Raw genomic sequence first — 19,963 nt, 5'->3', positions numbered from 1 at the left:
TTTGTTTTTATCTTTCTTGATTCATAGGAAACTCCGTACTGTTAAAGGGGGTCGAGGAAATACTAAGGAAAAATTTCCATGTGATGCTCAACTCAAAATCCTACACCTACCAATCCCTTCGAGTGAAGCCATTGGGAATCTCATACAGTTCAGTCAATTTCTTCAGTGACAGAGACGAAGTTCTTCTGGTCTCTGAGGAATTTGTCCTAACTGAGGAGTTAGGAATTCGCCAGTGCGGATTGCCTACACAGTGAGGAACATGATAGCCCTGAGGATTTTGCTACTCAAAATTCTGACCGTTGTTGTGCTATGCGCCAGCTGTCCCAAAATATCTATCCACCTAACGGTCATATCATTGAAGGGCATTTATGTTTTATCATGTCGGGCTGCTCCCTAGGCTATAAATAGCCGCCCCCTACAACCATTAGCTGGTTGGCTGCTCTGAGAGAAACTGACACTTGTCATTTGAGAGCAACCCATCCTCCGAGGACTTTGAGCGAAAATCATCAAGTGAGGAAAAACCAAAAACCCAAAACCCAAACACCTACAAACCCCAAGTGATTGAGCATCACTGAAGAGATTGATCCTGAGTGGATCCGACGCTTATTACCTTTGAAGACTGTGCTTCTTCCAGACGGTTAGGCGTCATGGTCTAGAGCATCCAAGAGGAATTGTGGATCGCCGAGTGACCAAGTTTGTGAAGGTTTGGAAGTCGCCTGAAGACTTACCACGAGTGATTGGACGAGGTCTATGTGACCTTAGTTCAAGGAGAATACGGTGAGGACTGGGTGTCTTGGACTAAGTGTCCTTGACTGGGTGTCCGGGACTGTGTGTCCTTGAGTTTAAATACTCAGCCGCTCCAACCAGACGTACAACTGAGACAACAGTTGGAACTGGTCTACCAAATCATTGTCTTCACCGAGCTTACTGGTTCTATTTCCTCAACTCTTTCATTTCCTCATAATTGTGTTGTGTGTTTGTTCATATGTGTGTTTGATGACTTTGACTGAAGACTTTCTCAATTTCCTCAGTTCAATTTCTTCAGTCTGTTTGTCTTCATCCTGTGTTATCCTGTGATTACACTTCCTGTACTCTATGTCTGTCTTCATTTCATCATGATGACTATGCTTGTATTCTGTTATGTTTACCTTTGAGTACTTATTTCGCTGCTAGTAGTTCTTCGCTAAGGAATTTCCTCACCGGCAAATTCCTCAGTGAAGAATTTCATAAAAATCGCCTATTCACCCCCCCTATAGTCGATATAACGCACTTTCAATTGGTATCAGAGCAAGGTACTCCCTTGTTCTATGTGATTTTGGTTTAACCGCCTGGAGTTTTAGTTATGTCGACCGCAGGTATGATCAAGGTCTCTACTGGGTGTCCTACCTTCGATGGGACGGACTACCCCTACTGGAAGAATAAGATGCGAATGCATCTTGAAGCAATTGATAACGATCTCTGGTATGTTGTGGAAAATGGTGTTCCCTCAGTCATACCTTCTCTGAATGCTGCCGATGTGAAGAGATTCAAGCAACTCGACTCTCAAGCGAAGAATATCATATGTGGCCATCTGAGCAAAGGACAGTATGGCAGAGTGAGTGCTTTGGAAACAGCAAAGCTTATCTGGGACAGGTTGTCCAATGTGAATGAAGGAGTCTCAACTCAGTGTCACTCTCGAGTTGATGTTCTTTGCAGTCTCTTCAACCGCTTCAAAAGACTTGACAATGAAAATGTTCAACAAACCTTCGATCGCCTCACTGACATCTCAAATGAGCTTCAAGCACTTGGCGCCACTGACATCACCGACCATGAGGTGGTGAAGAAATTGCTGAGATCGCTTGATTCCTCATTTGACACTCTGGCATTGATGATACAAGAACGTGCTGATTACAAGTCACTTGATCCCGTTGATATTCTCGAGAGGCTAAATACTCATGAGTTCCAACTTGCTGAAAAGAGAGATCTCTATGGTTCAAGCTATGGCAGAACACGTGCACTGAAGGCCAAGGCAATATCTGAGTCCGAAGATGAAGACTCTGGTAGCAGCCTTGGTGATCCTGAAGAACTGAGCCATGATCTGGCTCTGCTCATGAAGAAGTTCCAAAAGTTCTCAAGACGTGGTCGCCTTGGAAGATCCTCAAGGAGCAATGATTCCTCATCCAGTGACTACAAGAAGAGGCTCTGTCACAAGCGCAAGAAACCTGGACATTTCATTCAAGATTGTCCTCAATGGGAAAAGGAATCAAAGAAGAAAAAATACAAGGATTACAGTTCTGATGATGCAAAGAAAAAGAAGAAATCCACAAAATCCTCATCATCAAAATCCTCAAAGCCTTCATATCACAAGAAGAGCAGCTCCAAGAAGGCCAGGGCATTCATTGGCAAGGAAATGGACTCTGAGGCTGAATCTAAAGAAAATGAGGAAGAGGAGTCATCTGAGGAGTCCGAATCCGGAGTGGCGAGCCTAGCTCTCGCTACTGCATTCATCAGCAAGTCTATCTTCAACACTGAAGAAAATGACCTCACCAACAAGGCTGATGAAGGCGATGATGACTACGCTCCCACATATTGCTTCATGGCAAAGGGTGCCAAGGTACTCAAATATACCTCCTCTGAATCAAGTGAGAATGAATCTGATGAAAACCTTAAGCCCAGCTATTCTAAACTTGCTAAGATTGCTATAAAACAACAAAGGGCTTTAGAAAAGGTTCAAAACATGCTAAATAAAAGTGATGATATGCTGGGTGAAGAAATGGATCGCACTGAAACTTTGACTGAAAATCTTCAGAGACTTCAGTCCAAGCTTGACAAACTTCAAAGTCATCATAACACTCTCTTATCGGATCATGAGAAGCTTTCTTATGAATTTCTTCAAAGAAAGCAAGACCTTGAGAAGCTAAGAGTGAGTTATGAAGATCTTCAGAAGGAGCGCGATTCATTACTTGCTCAACAAATCAGCGCATCTCAGGAAGAATTTGTTCCTCCATGCTTGAAGTGCATTGAATGCGAATCTGCTAATTCTTCACCTGAATGTTCAAATGCTGCTAATGTTTCAAATTCTTCACATGCCTCTGCTATCACTAATTCCTCATCTGAGGACATTGCTAGTATCACTGACAATGCAGGGATGAAGGAATTGTACACGACAGGCATGTACAAAAGCCTCAAAGGGCATCAGGATCTTTGTGATGTGCTTAAAAAGCAGATCCTCAACAGGAACCCTAGGAAAGAGGGTATCGCCTTTGAGAGAAAACTCAATGCTGATGGTACATATTGGAAGCCTGAGCAGTACCCCAAAACTACATGGGTTGCTGCAAAGGGACCTCCAGTTGATCCATATAACTTATCTGGATTTGCATGTGAATCTCCTCATTCTGATGATGAGTCAATTGACTCCAACTATAAGCTATTCAAAAATCAGAATGGTGAAGTATTTGCTAGATATGTTGGCACTAACTGCAGGAATGGCTCCTCGATGAAGAAAATCTGGGTTCCCAAAAGATGCCTTGAAAATCTTCAGGTGAATGTCATCATGACGCCACCTGTGAAGAATAGGAACCCCAGATCAAATTCCTCATACGGGCAAATTCCTCATATGGATCAAAGTCCTCATATGAACATCATCATGCTAACCCGTCTATTTCACAGGGAAGATCTAAGTATTATGGATATGTGCATTATTCTTCAAATCATTATGTCCATAAGTCCTCGAAGAATTTCTCTGCTTACTCATATGCTTACTCTAACCCATCTTATGTGAAACAAAATGGATTGGCTTCTATGCCATCCTTCTCGTATGGAGCTCGCAGAATGATGAACTCTTTGCCACCCCTTCAGATGTGGGTGGTGAAGAAAAAGAACTAATCTCTTCTGTAGGGTCAGGTCTCCAGACGCACGTAATCGTCTGAAGAATTTGCTAGAGACCTGAGCATGCCTGATAGGACGCAGGCTAATCATGAAGAAATGAACTTTCATTTCTCACGTCCTCATATTGCTTTATCAGTTCTTTTACTTGATGAAATTGATCTGATGAATTGATGTCATATTCTTCACAAATGAAGTATAAGAGTTTGTAAGCTGCACTAATTCATCTGCAGGATGATCAACCCAAAGCCACCGAGTGGGTCCTCGATAGTGGATGTACAAACCACATGACTGGTGACAAGAATCTATTGATGGATGCTCCATTATCTCCGTCGCATCTGAAGCATATCATCTTTGCTGACAAAGGCAAAAGTCAGGTATTGGGTCTAGGTAAGGTTGCCATTACAAAGGATCGACACATGGACAAAGTCATGCTTGTTGAGTCCTTAGGATACAACCTTATGTCTGTCTCAATGCTTTGTGATCTTGATATGGTTGTTGTCTTTGGCAAGTACCATTGTGTTGTGGTTATGGAAGCTGACAATTCCAAAGTCTTTGAAGGCTTTAGGAGAGGAGACCTGTATATTTTTGATTTCTCTACAGGACCACAACCAGCCGTGTGCTTACTTGCAAAAGCTTCAGAAGGCTGGCTCCGGCATCGACGACTTGGTCATGCAGGCATGAGGAACTTGCACACGCTTGCGAAGAAGAAGCATGTCATTGGCATCGAGAATGTCAAATTCCTCAAGGATCACCTATGCGGAGCCTGTCAAGCTGGGAAGATAACCAAGGCCAAGCATCCAACGAAGACTATCATGACCACCACTCGCCCATTTGAATTGCTTCACATGGATCTCTTTGGTCCTAATCATTATTCTGCTATCTCAAATGAAGCATCTCAATATGGCTTCGTTATTGTTGATGATTATTCTCGTTACACATGGGTACACCTTGTTACTTACAAACATGAAGTGCAGGAAGTCTTCAAACGATTTTCCTCGAGGGCTTCAACCAACTTTGGTGTGAAGATCAAGCACATCAGAAGTGACAATGGCGCGGAGTTCAAGAATTCTGGTCTCGATGACTATCTTGATGAACTTGGTATCACTCATGAGTTATCTGCTGCTTACACTCCTCAGCAGAACGGTGTCGTGGAGCGCAAGAACAGGAATCTTGCTGAGATGGCTCGCACTATGCTTGATGAATACAAAACGCCTCATCGTTTCTGGACTGAGGCAATTGATACTGCGTGCCACATCATCAACATAGTATATCTTCACAAATTCTTCAAAAACACTGCCTCTGAACTCCTCACTGATAAGAAACCCAATGTAAGTTATTTCAAAGTCTTCGGTGCTAAATGTTGGATTAGAGATCCTCATCACAACTCAAAATTTGCACCGAAAGCACATGAAGGTTTTATGCTTGGTTACGGAAAGGACTCGCACACCTACAGAGTCTTCAATAACGTTCTTCACAAAGTTGTTGAAACTGTAGATGTGCGGTTCGATGAAACTAATGGCTCGCAAAGAGAGCACCTACCTACTGTGATAGATGAACCAGCACCTAAGGAAACTATCAAGTTCAAGGCTACTGAGGATGTCATTCCTACTGAAGAATCTGCTGAAGAATTCATTCCAGAACATGAAGAACGTCGAGCTAATGCACCTGAAGAAAATGCTGAAGAAAATGGTGCTGAAGAGAACGCTGATCAGATTCTTCAACGACAACCAGCTCATCCTCGCATTGCAAAAGAAGTGCAAGTTGAAAAGATCATCAATGACATCAAAGCGCCAGGTCCTCTCACACGCTCAAAAGCTTCACATTTGTCTAACTTTTGTGGGCAGTATGCTTTTGTCTCTATTACAGAGCCCACTAAGGTAGATGAAGCATTTCTAGAGCCTGAGTGGATTCAGGCCATGCAAGAGGAATTACATCAGTTCGAGCTTAACAATGTCTGGGAACTGGTCAAACGTCCAAATCCTCGCAAGCACAATATCATCGGCACAAAGTGGATCTACCGCAACAAGCAAGATGAAAATGGCCTTGTGGTGAGGAATGAGGCACGGCTTGTAGCTCAAGGCTACACACAGGTTGAAGGAATTGATTTCGATGAAACTTTTGCACCTGTTGCTAGACTTGAGGCTATTCGCATATTACTTGCTTATGCTAACCATCATGATATCACTCTATATCAAATGGATGTGAAAAGTGCATTCCTCAATGGTAAGCTTGAGGAAGAAGTATATGTTGCTCAACCCCCATGTTTTGAAGATCCAAAGAATCCTGACAAAGTCTTCAGACTCAACAAGGCCCTCTATGGCCTCAAGCAGGCCCCACGGGCTTGGTATGATACTTTGAAGGAACTCTTCATGAAGAAAGGCTTCAAACCCGGTTCACTCGACCCTACTCTTTTCACTAAATCTTATGATGGTGAATTGTTTGTGTGCCAAGTATATGTTGATGATATTATCTTTGGCTGTACTGACCAACGTTATAGTGATGGATTTGCCTATATGATGAGTGAAGAATATCAAATGTCTAGGATGGGAGAGTTGAAATTCTTCTTAGGTCTTCAAATTTGTCAACAACACAATGGCATATTCATATCTCAGGAGAAATACCTCAAGGATGTACTGAGGAAATTTGGCATGCAAGATTGCAAAGGCGTCAAAATTCCTATGCCCACAAATGGCCATCTGTGCACTGATGAAAATGGTATTGACTTCGATCATAAGGTATACCGCTCCATGATAGGTTCCTTATTATACTTATGTGCATCTAGGCCAGATATAATGCTTAGTGTTTGCATGTGTGCCCGATTTCAAGCTGCACCGAAGGAATCACACCATAAGGCTGTGAAGCATATTCTTCGATATCTAGCTCACACACCAACACTTGGATTATGGTACCCCAAGGGCTCGGCTTTTGATCTTGTTGGATATTCTGACTCTGACTATGCTGGTGATCGTGTGGATCGCAAGTCAACATCTGGTACATGTCATTTCCTCGGACGATCTTTGGTCTGTTGGTCCTCGAAGAAACAGAACTGTGTATCACTATCTACTGCTGAAGCTGAGTACATTGCCGTTGGTTCTTGCTGTGCCCAATTGCTATGGATGAAGCAAACTCTCAAGGACTACGGCGTCAACATGAAGAATGTGCCTCTCTTCTGTGACAATGAGAGTGCCATCAAGATTGCTCACAACCCAGTTCAGCACTCAAAGACAAAGCACATTCAGATTCGTCATCATTTTCTTCGTGATCATGTGTTGAAGGGTGACATTTCTATTGAGCATGTGAAGACTGAAGAACAGCTAGCCGATATCTTCACAAAGCCCTTGGATGAGAAGAGATTTAGCAAGTTGCGGTGTGAGCTAAATATCCTAGAATCTTCGAATGTTCTTTGAAAAGGACACTCATCCTAACACTTATGCAAAATTGATGACTTAGATGTGCAACACATGAAGAAACGTTTTTCTTCAATCAATGAAGAATAACACTCTTAGTGTGAAGAAATTAATGAAGAATTTGATTCTCAGAACCCTACTATAATTGTACGCGGTATCTGAAATCATCATTCTTATACAGTGGGTCACGCCACCACCAAAAGTTGAAATTCCTCAAATTATTCATATCCTTCATCTTTGCATAGTCTTCACTGGTTCCGTCGTTTTTCTTCATTGGCTATATATATATGAGTTTATGTCCTCTACAGCATTCACTTATTGCTATTTCTTCAAGTTGGTTTTCTGCTAAGTGAATGTGATCAGACCCTTCCCCTCTATGCTATACTCAACCCAATCTGTTCACAAATTCTTCATGTGCGTTCTATTTGAAACTCGTTCAAAATCTTCACTATGTCCTTGTCAGCTGAAGAAATTGCGAACGGAACTTTAAAACCTATCTTATCGAAATTTTCGGTTTTGCCGCTCAAACTGTTCCGCATCCCACGATACACTTATCCACTCACCCACGATCTAACACGATCTCCACCTCTCACTACGTGGGTGACACATGTCATGCGAATGAGAAGGGTCAGGGGCACGTTCATCCAATTTCTTCGGGCGAGCAGTTTTTCACCGTGGCTATAAATACCCCTCCTTCCCTTCCTCACTTCTTTTACTCCGCTCGACCTCTCTCTCCAGCTCGAGCTTCTCAAACCCTAGCACCGCCGCTACTTCATCGCCGTCGGTGAGGAAGAGCTTCACTGCCTCGACCTCATCGCCGACGTCCTCGCGCCGACCACGGACATCTTCATTCCGCCGCTGCCGTAGTCGTCTTCCTCTGCCAAGTTAGGGCGTGGAAGATCTGCACAGACGAACTTCACATCTCCTCACTCCAGTTCGTCGTGTTCTTCGTCCAGGGTAAATAAAAGTTACTTTTACTGCCCTCGTTGATTCGAATGATTATCTACAAAATCTTCAAAAGTGTTTTTCTTCATATCTTCACACACTGAACACCTCACAAAGTCATTTGTTCTTGATTCGTTTCTCTAAGCATCATTTTTCTTCAATATTCCTCAATTGTGTGGATCTTCGATCTATACAACTCTGGAACCTAAGACAAAGAACGCTTAGTGAAAATCTTCAAGAGTCATTTGGTGAAATTCCTCAAACTTGTTCATTTTGAAAATCCTTCTGAGAACGCATATGACCTCTCCAAATTCCTCGCAACTATACTCTGTTCACAGGTACACATGTCAGCTGCTGAATCACTAGGTTCTCATCAACTTAACTCATTTGCAGCATTCCTCAAAGAAAAGTTGCATACTTCTTCAGAGAATTCAATTGTTCAAATTCCTCAACTGAAGAAAATGGCTGATGGTAAAAGGCCACAGAAGGGAGGAAAGAGGCCTGAGGTAAATACAGTGTTTGAAATCCCTGATGACATATATGCTGGGTACTGCACACCTACTGAGGAAACCAAGAAGGAGCGCAAAGTACGCATTCATAAGATAGAGAGGAGATGGGCAAGAGAATGGAGGGAGTACAGATATGTCACTCCTAAGTATATGAAGAAATTCGCACTCAATCCTCCATGCCCAAGAGCACCACTGGCACCTGGCCAAATTGCTGATCCCACCAGCCTCAAGCGAGGTGAGGACTATCCTGATGAATGGGCCAAGCGCCAAGGCAAGTTGGCTAAGCAAGCCAAAGAAGCAGTGAGGAAATTCAATGAAGACTCTGCTGTTGCTGCCTCTGCTGAGGTCCTTGCTGTCAAGCCAAAGAAGGCTATGTCAAAGAAGCCTGCGAGCAAGCTAAGTGCTTCCTCAGCAATGCCATCACGACCAGAATCATCAAAGCCCTCACGGCCAATTCCTCATGCTGCTCCTATTCCTCCAAAGTCCTCAGCTCCTCCGCCAAAGCCTTCAGCTATTCCGACCAAATCCTCAGCACCTGTGCATCTCGCTTCATGCCAAAGGACTTTCGGCATCTCCATTGCCTCAGGTCTCTCAGCTAGTTCCTCAGCTGCACCAAGTTCTTCAGCTGGCCCCTCACTGCTCAAGACAAAGGCCACTGCTGGACGAGGTCCACGCCCAAGTCCTCAAAAGAAGCAAGTCGCTTTCCAAGTGCCATCTGATGAAGACGAAGCTGATGATGATGAACTTGTAGAAATCATCAGAGACAGGCAAGTCAGGGCCGCTAGAGCCAAAGGATCAGAGGTGCCACTGCTTTTGGATCCCAAGCTGATCCTCGACTACATTGATGATTGTCACAAGGACCCCAACACTCCCTTGCCTGACTTCAAGCTGACTCCTGGCCAGAGTCACATGCTGACCCACTTCATTCAAGAAGAAAAGTGGAAATTTGAGAAGGCCAGGTAGATCAAGAAAGCGTAGTACAAGAAAGAGCGCTATCTGAAGAAAAACGTTGTCTCTATGACAACTGAAGAACTTGTCACTACTTAGACCGAGATTAAGAAACTCAGTGATGACTTTGAAGCATATCGCGCTGATTGGCTTGGAGCCAAGGTTCGTTTTGTGAAACTTGCGGATAACTTCACTTCCAATGTTGCAGCCCCAACGCAACAGGAAATTCCTCAGGCTGAAGCATCTGCTCAGCCTACTGAAGAAAATGCCAGCACCGCTGATGACAATCAGGCTGCTGAAGATAATGTGAGTTCCAGGGCCGATGACTGCATTCCAACCGCTGAAGAAATTGCCAGGGCACCCACTAGTGGTGTGCCTGAAGAAACTGAAGAACTCAGGGCAACTGCATCAGTTGTGCCTAAAGAAAATCAACCAGATTCCTCAGCTGCTCCTGCACCAACTTCAACTCCAATCCTTCCATCTGCATCGGATGTGAAGAAGACCAAGGCTGCAGAGCGTGCTGCAGTGAAGAAAAGGAAAGCATCAGCTACTTCAGATTCTTCAGCTCCAAAGAAAATGAAGCCTATGACAAGTTCATTTGCACATCTGATTGATGTTGTTCCCATCTCAACCAGGCCATCAAAGGACCTTGTTCCTTTTGATGAAGAATATGTGATTCCCAGCGGATCTGATGAAGCAACTCATTCTGCTGCTTCGTCTGAACCGTTGGATGAAGAAATTGAAGTGGATGCGATCCCTTCAACACCTATCATCTCCTCGCCTATGCCTCAGTTCACAGCTGAAGAGACTGGCGTTGAAGAAATGGAAGATGAAGATGTGGACATTGGCTGCTCCACACCCGTAATCAGTGATGAATTCTGGGAAAGTCAGCATCCAAACTCTCCAATGTTCACCCCTCTACAACAAATTCCTCAGTCCCCCACACAAACTATTCACATGGGCTCTGAAGAAACTCATCCCACTGCATCTGTCCATGAGGAAATTCCAGCCACTAGCGCTGAAGAAACTGCTGCTGCTGAACAACCAACGATGCAGACTGCCACTGAGGAGGAACTAGAAATTCCTCAGCCTGAAGAACCTGCGATTGAGATTCCTGACGTCGTGATGCAACTCACTGACACTCCTCTGCCGAAGCCAAAGGACCCATTCTCACGCAAGCAAAAGTTCAAGGCGGATGATTTCTTCGGCGAGCACGTATTCTTCGAAGATTACAACCCATATGACTCTGCTCGCATTAGGAAGAGGCGTTTCTGGACTGCTAGTCAAGCCAATTTCTATTCCTCAGTGCTGTTCAACAAGGATAAGATTTTCTACCATGAGCATATTCCTCACGTGGATATGGAATCTCTACCGTGCTTCGCACCAGTCCTCAGTGTTCTTCACGACGCTGGGCTGCTCAACTTTTGCTCTGACATCTACGATTGGAATGAAGAACTGATTCTTCAATTCTATGCAACGCTGCACATCACCGGAGATGCTGAATATGTGAATTCATGGTTGCTGGACTGGATGTCTGAAAACACTCACTACACTGCACCAGCCTCTGAATTGCTTCGTGCTCTACCACTCGGTCCTCCCCTTGAAGAAGCTCGCTTCATCTACAGTGAACCTGAGCTCACACATCATTACATGCAGGTGCTGATAAAACCTTTGAAGCTAGGTCAAGCACCAAGAACCAAATTCCTCATGAAGGAATTGTTGTACATGCCTAGAACTGTCTATCGTATTCTTACGAGGACAATCAGTCCTATCAAAGGCCACGACTCATCTGATGAGGAAATTGTTGGCATCATGAAGAATCTGGTATTCAACATCGTTCATGGCATTCCTGTTAATTATCATGATTTCTTCATGAGGACTATGGCCAATGTTGCACTGTCTCCGTTTGAGCTGAAGCCTTATGCACCTTGGATCATGAGATTCCTCAGGCCAAGGTCTTCACTCAACTACAAAGATGATTTCCAGAATCATCTCAGCTACTTGCCCCCAATTGAAGTCCTCAAGCAGACATATTCCTCAGTTGATGGAAAGGGCAAGGCACCAGCTGTAATTGATGAAGGCATTCGTCCATTGGATGGTCAGTTTCGCAAAGCTGCATCTTATTCCACCAATGATGACTCTGCCACACATGACTCTGCCAATGCACCCAAGTCCACTCCTCAAGCCACTGCTCCACGCGTGATGACTGACCGTGAACTTCTGCTTAGTCTTCACTAGAAGGTGGATTGAAATCACAAATGGGTTAATTGTCAGTTTGGTTCACTTCTTCACAACATGACTGCCACACACAATGCAGTGAAGAAAAACCACTACTACCTCCATCAAGTCTTCGGTCGCACCTGGGCAATCCTGTCACATCTGTATGGTGAAGAAGATCTGAAGAACATGGGTCTTAATGAAGATTTTGATTGGTCTGCACCTCCACCGAAGAAATTCAAGAAGGTCAAGGTTCCTTCTCTGGTGGCCAGCTCATATTCTTCATCACGCGACACTAATGAACATGAAGATTTGGACGACACTGCGGCAGGCCCTACATCAACCAATGACCCCAATAACGCTGGCGCTCCTTCATCAACATGATTATCTTCAGGGGCGTTAGTCCTCATTTTCGATCCTTTTGGTCATTCAATGACAAAGGGGGAGAAATATGAGTTAGTCTTCAAGCGGGTCTACTATATGGGCGTTTTTTTTTGCTAAGTTACAACTCTCGTTCTTCTGAAACTTTATTGGATCGAGTTGTAATCTTAAACCCGATGGTGCTCTGATACTTTTGATGCACTGTGCTCTGATACTCTTGATGCACTATTCTGCATGCTTATTCCTCGTTAATATTATTGCACGCATGCTGAATTTCATCAGGCACCATATTTCATCATGCATTTCAAATTCTTCATATTATATGTTAAATGCGTGTATGAATTACAAGATATAGGGGGAGATCTCCATGATTCAACTCTTCAAGTGTGCATTGCTTCAAAGGCAAATTCCTCACTATGCACATCTTTAGGGGGAGTTCTTCTATATCTTGTAATCAAATTCCTCAATATCAGTATTTACACTTCATATGTTTATCCCCATTGAAAACTTGACCTATATCGTCATCAATCACCAAAAAGGGGGAGATTGTAAGTGCATCTAGTGCCCCTTAGTGATTTTGGTGTATTGAAGACTTATAGGTTAAGGGACTAATGCGTGTGTGAGTGTACACAGGTCTACAAGTATATGAGGAGTTTGATATTTACAGGGAAAGTCAACCCCAAAAATGAATATCTTCGATTGAAGATTTTGGTATTTCTGAAGACTTTCATGAAGACTTTGAAAGTGAAGAAATTGGTGTGTCCGTGAAGACTTGATATTCATGGGAGAAATATGAAGCTTGAAGACTTTCGTGTTCATAGTTTTGTTTTTCTCTTTCTTGAGTCATAGGAAACTCCGTACTGTTAAAGGGGGTCGAGGAAATACTAAGGAAAAATTTCCATGTGATGCTCAACTCAAAATCCTACACCTACCAATCCCTACGAGTGAAGCCATTGGAAATCTCATACAGTTAAGTCAATTTCTTTAGTGACAGAGACGAAGTTCTTCTGGTCTCTGAGGAATTTGTCCTGACTGAGGAGTTAGGAATTCGCCAGTGCGGATTGCCTACACAGTGAGGAACATGATAGCCCTGAGGATTTTGCTACTCAAAATTCCGACCGTTGCTGTGCTATACGCCAGCTGTCCCAAAATATCTATCCACCTAACGGTCATATCATTGAAGGGCATTTATGTCTTATCATGTCGGGCTGCTCCCTAGGCTATAAATAGCCGCCCCCTACAACCACTAGCTGGTTGGCTGCTCCGAGAGAAACTGGCACTTGTCATTTGAGAGCAACCCATCCTCCGAGGACTTTGAGCGAAAATCATCAAGTGAGGAAAAACCAAAAACCCAAAAGCCAAACACCTACAAACTCCAAGTGATTGAGCATCACTAAAGAGATTGATCCTGAGTGGATCTGACGCTTGTTACCTTTGAAGATTGTGCTTCTTCCAGACAGTTAGGCGTCATGGTCTAGAGCATCCAAGAGGAATTGTGGATCGCCGAGTGACCAAGTTTGTGAAGGTTTGGAAGTCGCCTGAAGAGTTACCACGAGTGATTGGACGAGGTCTGTGTGACCTTAGTTCAAGGAGAATACGGTGAGGACTGGGTGTCTTGGACTAAGTGTCCTTGACTGGGTGTCCGGGACTATGTGTCCTCGAGTTTAAATACTCAGCCGCTCCAACCAGATGTACAACTGAGACAACAGTTGGAACTGGTCTAGCAAATCATTGTCTTCACCAAGCTTACTGGTTCTATTTCATCAACTCTTTCATTTCCTCATAATTGTGATGTGTGTTTGTTCATATCTGTGTTTGAAGACTTTGACTGAAGACTTTCTCAATTTCCTCAGTTCAATTTCTTCAGTATGTTTTTCTTCATCCTGTGTTATCCTGTGATTACGCTTCCTGTACTCTGTGCCTGTCTTCATTTCATCATGATGACTATGCTTGTATTCTGTTATGTTTACCTTTGAGTACTTATTCCGCTGCTAGTAGTTCTTCGCTAAGGAATTTCCTCACCGGCAAATTCCTCAGTGAAGAATTTCATAAAAATCGCCTATTCACCCCCCCTCTAGTCGATATAACGCGCTTTCACATTATAAGATGATGTCTCACTAAATTTGAAGATAAAAGTGTTCTCCCTAAGTATGCACCGTTGCCAAAGTTCGTCGTGCCCAGACACCACGTGATGATCGGGTGTGATAAGCTCTACGTCCATCTACAACGGGTGCAAGCCAGTTTTGCACACGCAAAATACTCAGGTTAACCTTGACGAGCCTAGCATATGCAGATATGGCCTCGGAACACTGAGACCGAAAGGTTGAGCGTGAATCATATAGTAGATATGATCAACATATTGATGTTCACCATTGAAAGCTACTCTATTTCACGTGATGATCGGTTATGGTTTAGTTGATTTGGATCATGTGATCACTTAGAAGATTAGAGAGATGTCTTTCTAAGTGGGAGTTCTTAAGTAATATGATTAATTGAACTTAAATTTATCATGAACTTAGTACGTGATAGTATCTTATTTGTCTATGTTTGATTGTAGATAGATGGCCCGTGCTGTTGTTCCGTTGAATTTTAATGCGTTCCTTTAGAAAGCAAAGTTGAAAGATGATGGTAGCAATTACACGGACTGGGTCCGTAACTTGAGGATTATCCTCATTGCTGCATAGAAGAATTACATCCTGGAAGCACCGCTAGGTGCCAGGCCTGCTGCTGGAGCAACACCAGATGTTATGAATGCCTGGCAGAGCAAAGCTGATGACTACTTGATAGTTCAGTGTGCCATGCTTTACGGCTTAGAATCGGGACTTCAACGATGTTTTGAACGTCATGGAGCATATGAGATGTTACAGGAGTTGAAGTTAATATTTCAAGCAAATGCCCGGATTGAAAGATATGAAGTCTCCAATAAATTCTATAGCTGCAAGATGGAGGAGAATAGTTCTGTCAGTGAACATATACTCAAAATGTCTGGGTATCATAATCACTTGACTCAACTGGGAGTTAATCTTCCTATTGATAGTGTCATCGACAAAGTTCTTCAATCACTGCCACCAAGCTACAAGTGCTTCGTGATGAACTATAACATGCAAGGGATGGATAAGACAATTCCCGAGCTCTTCGCAATGCTAAAGGGTGCGGAGGTAGAAATCAAGAAGGAGCATCAAGTGTTGATGGTCAACAAGACCGCCAGTTTCAAGAAAAAGGGCAAAGGGAAGAAGAAGGGGAACTTCAAGAAGAACAGTAAGCAAGTTACTGCTCAGGAGAAGAAACCCAAATCTGGACCTAAGCCTGAAACTGAGTGCTTCTACTGCAAGCAGACTGGACACTGGAAGCGGAACTGCCCCAAGTATTTGGTGGATAAGAAGGATGGCAAGGTGAACAAAGGTATATGTGATATGCATGTTATTGATGTGTACCTTACTAGAGCTCGCAGTAGCACCTGGGTATTTGATACTGGTTCTGTTGCTAACATTTGCAACTCGAAACAGGGACTAAAGGGATTAAGCGAACACTGGCAAAGGACGAGATGACGATGCGCGTGGGAAATGGTTCCAAAGTCGATGTGATCGCGGTCGGCACGCTACCTCTACATCTACCTTCGGGATTAGTTTTATACCTAAATAATTGTTATTTGGTGCCAGCGTTAAGCATGAACATTATATCTGGATCTTGTTTGATGCGAGACAGTTATTCATTTAAATCAAAGAATAATGGTTGTTCTATTTATATGAGTAATATCTTTTATGGTCATGCACCCTTGAAGAGTGGTCTATTTTTGATGAATCTCGATAGTAGTGATACACATATTCATAATGTTGAAGCCAAAAGTTGCATAGTTGATAATGATAGTGCAACCTATTTGTGGCACTGCCGTTTAGGTCATATAGGTGTAAAGCGCATGAAGAAACTCCATACTGATGGACTTTTGGAATCACTTGATTATGAATCACTTGGTACTTGCGAACCGTGCCTCATGGGCAAGATGACTAAAACGCCGTTCTCTGGTACTATGGAGAGAGCAAAGGATTTGTTGGAAATCATACATACAGATGTATGTGGTCCGATGAATATTGAGGCTCGTGGTGGATATCGTTATTTTCTCACATTCACAGATGATTTAAGTAGATATGGGTATATATACTTAACGAAACATAAGTCTGAAACATTTGAAAAGTTCAAAGAATTTCAGAGTGAAGTTGAAAATCATCATAACAAGAAAATAAAGTTTCTACGATCTGATCGTGGAGGAGAATATTTGAGTTACGAGTTTGGTCTACATTTGAAACAATGTGGAATAGTTTCGCAACTCACGCCACCCGGAACACCACAACGTAATGGTGTGTCCGAACGTCGTAATCGTACTTTACTAGATATGGTGCGATCTATGAGGTCTCTTACAGATTTACCGCTATCATTTTGGGGTTATGCTTTAGAGACGGCTGCATTCACGTTAAATAGGGCACCATCGAAATCCGTTGAGACGACACCTTACGAACTGTGGTTTGGCAAGAAACCAAAGTTGTCGTTTCTAAAAGTATGGGGCTGCGATGCTTATGTGAAAAAGCTTCAACTTGATAAGCTCGAACCCAAATCGGAGAAATGTGTCTTCATAGAATACCCAAAGGAAACTGTTGGGTACACCTTCTATCACAGATCCGAAGGCAAGACTTTCGTTGCTAAGAATGGATCCTTTCTAGAGAAGGAGTTTCTCTCGAAAGAAGTGAGTGGGAGGAAAGTAGAACTTGATGAGGTAACTGTACCTGCTCCCTTGTTGGAAAGTAGTACATCACAGAAACCGGTTTCTGTGACACCTACACGAATTAGTGAGGAAGCTAATGATAATGATCATGAAACTTCAGATCAAGTTACTACCGAACCTCGTAGATCAACTAGAATAAGATCCGCACCAGAGTGGTACGGTAATCCTGTTCTGGAAGTCATGCTACTAGATCATGATGAACCTACGAACTATGAAGAAGCGATGATGAGCCCAGATTTCGCAAAATGGCTAGAAGCCATGAAATCGAGATGAGATCCATGTATTAGAACAAAGTGTGGAGTTTGGTTGACTTGCCCATTGATCGGCAAGCAATTGAGAATAAATGGATCTTCAAGAAGAAGACTGACGCTGATGGTAATGTTACTGTCTACAAAGCTCGACTTGTTGCAAAAGGTTTTTGACAAGTTCAAGGGATTGACTACGATGAGACCTTCTCACCCGTAGCGATGCTTAAGTCTGTCCGAATCATGTTAGAAATTGCCGCATTTTATGATTATGAAATTTGGCAAATGGATGTTAAAACTGCATTCCTGAATGGATTTCTGCAAGAAGAGTTGTATATGATGCAGCCAAAAGGTTTTGTTGATCCAAAGGGAGCTAACAAAGTGTGCAAGCTCCAGCGATCCATTTATGGACTGGTGCAAGCCTCTCGGAGTTGGAATAAACGCTTTGATAGTGTGATCAAAGCATTTGGTTTTGTATAGACTTTTGGAGAAGCCTGTATTTACAAGAAAGTGAGTGGGAGCTCTATAGCATTTCTGATATTATATGTGGATGACATATTATTGATTGGAAATGATATAGAATTTCTAGATAGCATAAAGGGATATTTGAATAAGAGTTTTTCAATGAAAGACCTCGGTGAAGCTGCTTACATATTGGGCATTAAGATCTATAGAGATAGATCAAGACGCTTAATTGGACTTTCACAAAGCACATACCTTGACAAAGTTTTGAAGAAGTTCAAAATGGATCAGGCAAAGAAAGGGTTCTTGCCTGCGTTACAAGGTGTGAAGTTGAGTAAGACTCAATGTCCGACCACCGCAGAAGATAGAGAGAAAATCAAAGATGTTCCCTATGCTTCAGCCATAGGCTCTATCATGTATGCAATGCTGTGTACCAGACCTCATGTGTGCCTTGCTATAAGTCTAGCAGGGAGGTACCAAAGTAATCCTAGAGTGGATCACTGGACAGCGGTCAAGAACATCCTAAAGTACTTGAAAAGGACTAAGGATATGTTTCTCGTATATGGAGGTGACAAAGAGCTCATCATAAATGGTTATGTTGATGCAAGCTTTGACACTGATCCGGACGATTCTAAATCGCAAACCGGATACGTGTTTATATTGAATGGTGGAGCTGTCAGTTGGTGCAGTTCTAAACAAAGCATCATGGCGGGATCTACATGTGAAGCGGAGTACATAGTTGCTTTGGAAGCAGCAAATGAAGGAGTCTTGATGAAGGAGTTCATATCTGATCTAGGTGTCATACCTAGTGCATCGGGTCCAATGAAAATCTTTTGTGACAATACTGGTGCAATTGCCTTGGCGAAGGAATCCAGATTTCACAAGAGAACCAAACACATCAAGAGACGCTTCAATTCCATTCGAGATTTAGTCCAAGTGGGAGACATAGAAATTTGCAAGATACATACGGATCTGAATGTTGCAGACCCGCTGACTAAGCCTCTTCCACGAGCAAAACATGATCAGCACCAAGGCTCCATGGGTGTTAGAATCATTACTGTGTAATCTAGATTATTGACTCTAGTGGAAGTGGGAGACTGAAGGAAATATGCCCTAGAGGCAATAATAAAGTTATTATTTATTTCCTTATATCATGATAAATGTTTATTATTCATGCTAGAATTGTATTAACCGGAAACATAATACATGTGTGAATACATAGACAAACAGAGTGTCACTAGTATGCCTCTACTTGACTAGCTCGTTGATTGAAGATGGTTATGTTTCCTATCCATAGACATGAGTTGTCATTTGATTAACGGGATCACATCATTAGGAGAATGATGTGATTGACTTGACCCATTCCATAAGCTTAGCGTTTGATCGTTTAGTTTGTTGCTATTGCTTTCTTCATAACTTATACATGTTCCTATGACTATGAGATTATGCAACTCCCGTTTACCGGAGGAACACTTTGTGTGCTACCAAACATCACAACGTAACTGGGTGATTATAAAGGTGCTCTACAGGTGTCTCCGAAGGTACTTGTTGGGTTGGCGTATTTCGAGATTAGGATTTGTCACTCCGATTGTCGGAGAGGTATCTCTGGGCCCTCTCGGTAATGCACATCACTTATGCCTTGCAAGCATTGCAACTGATGAGTTAGTTGCGGGATGATGTATTACGGAACGAGTAAAGAGACTTGCCGGTAACGAGATTGAACTAGGTATTGAGATACCGACGATCGAATCTCGGGCAAGTAACATACCGATGACAAAGGGAACAACGTATGTTGTTATGCGGTCTGACCGATAAAGATCTTCGTAGAAAATGTAGGGGCCAATATGAGCATCCAGGTTCCGCTATTGGTTATTGACCAGAGACATGTCTCGGTCATGTCTACATTGTTCTCGAACCCGTAGGGTCCGCATGCTTAACGTTACGATGACAGTTTCATTATGAGTTTATATATTTTCATGTACTGAAGGTTGTTCGGAGTCCCGAATATGATCACGGACATGACGAGGAGTCTCGAAATGGTCGAGACATGAAGATTGGTATATTGGAAGCCTATGTTTGGACATCGGAAGTGTTCTGGGTGAAATCGGCATTTTACCGGAGTACCGGGAGGTTACCGGAACCCCCCGGTAACCTAATGGGCCTTAATAGGCCTAGTGGAGGAAGTGGAGAGGAGGCCAAGGGGCA

This window comes from Triticum dicoccoides, chromosome 7A (assembly GCF_002162155.2).
Source record: "Triticum dicoccoides isolate Atlit2015 ecotype Zavitan chromosome 7A, WEW_v2.0, whole genome shotgun sequence".
Classification (NCBI taxonomy): domain Eukaryota; kingdom Viridiplantae; phylum Streptophyta; class Magnoliopsida; order Poales; family Poaceae; genus Triticum; species Triticum dicoccoides.
Note: the sequence above shows the minus strand (reverse complement) of the source record.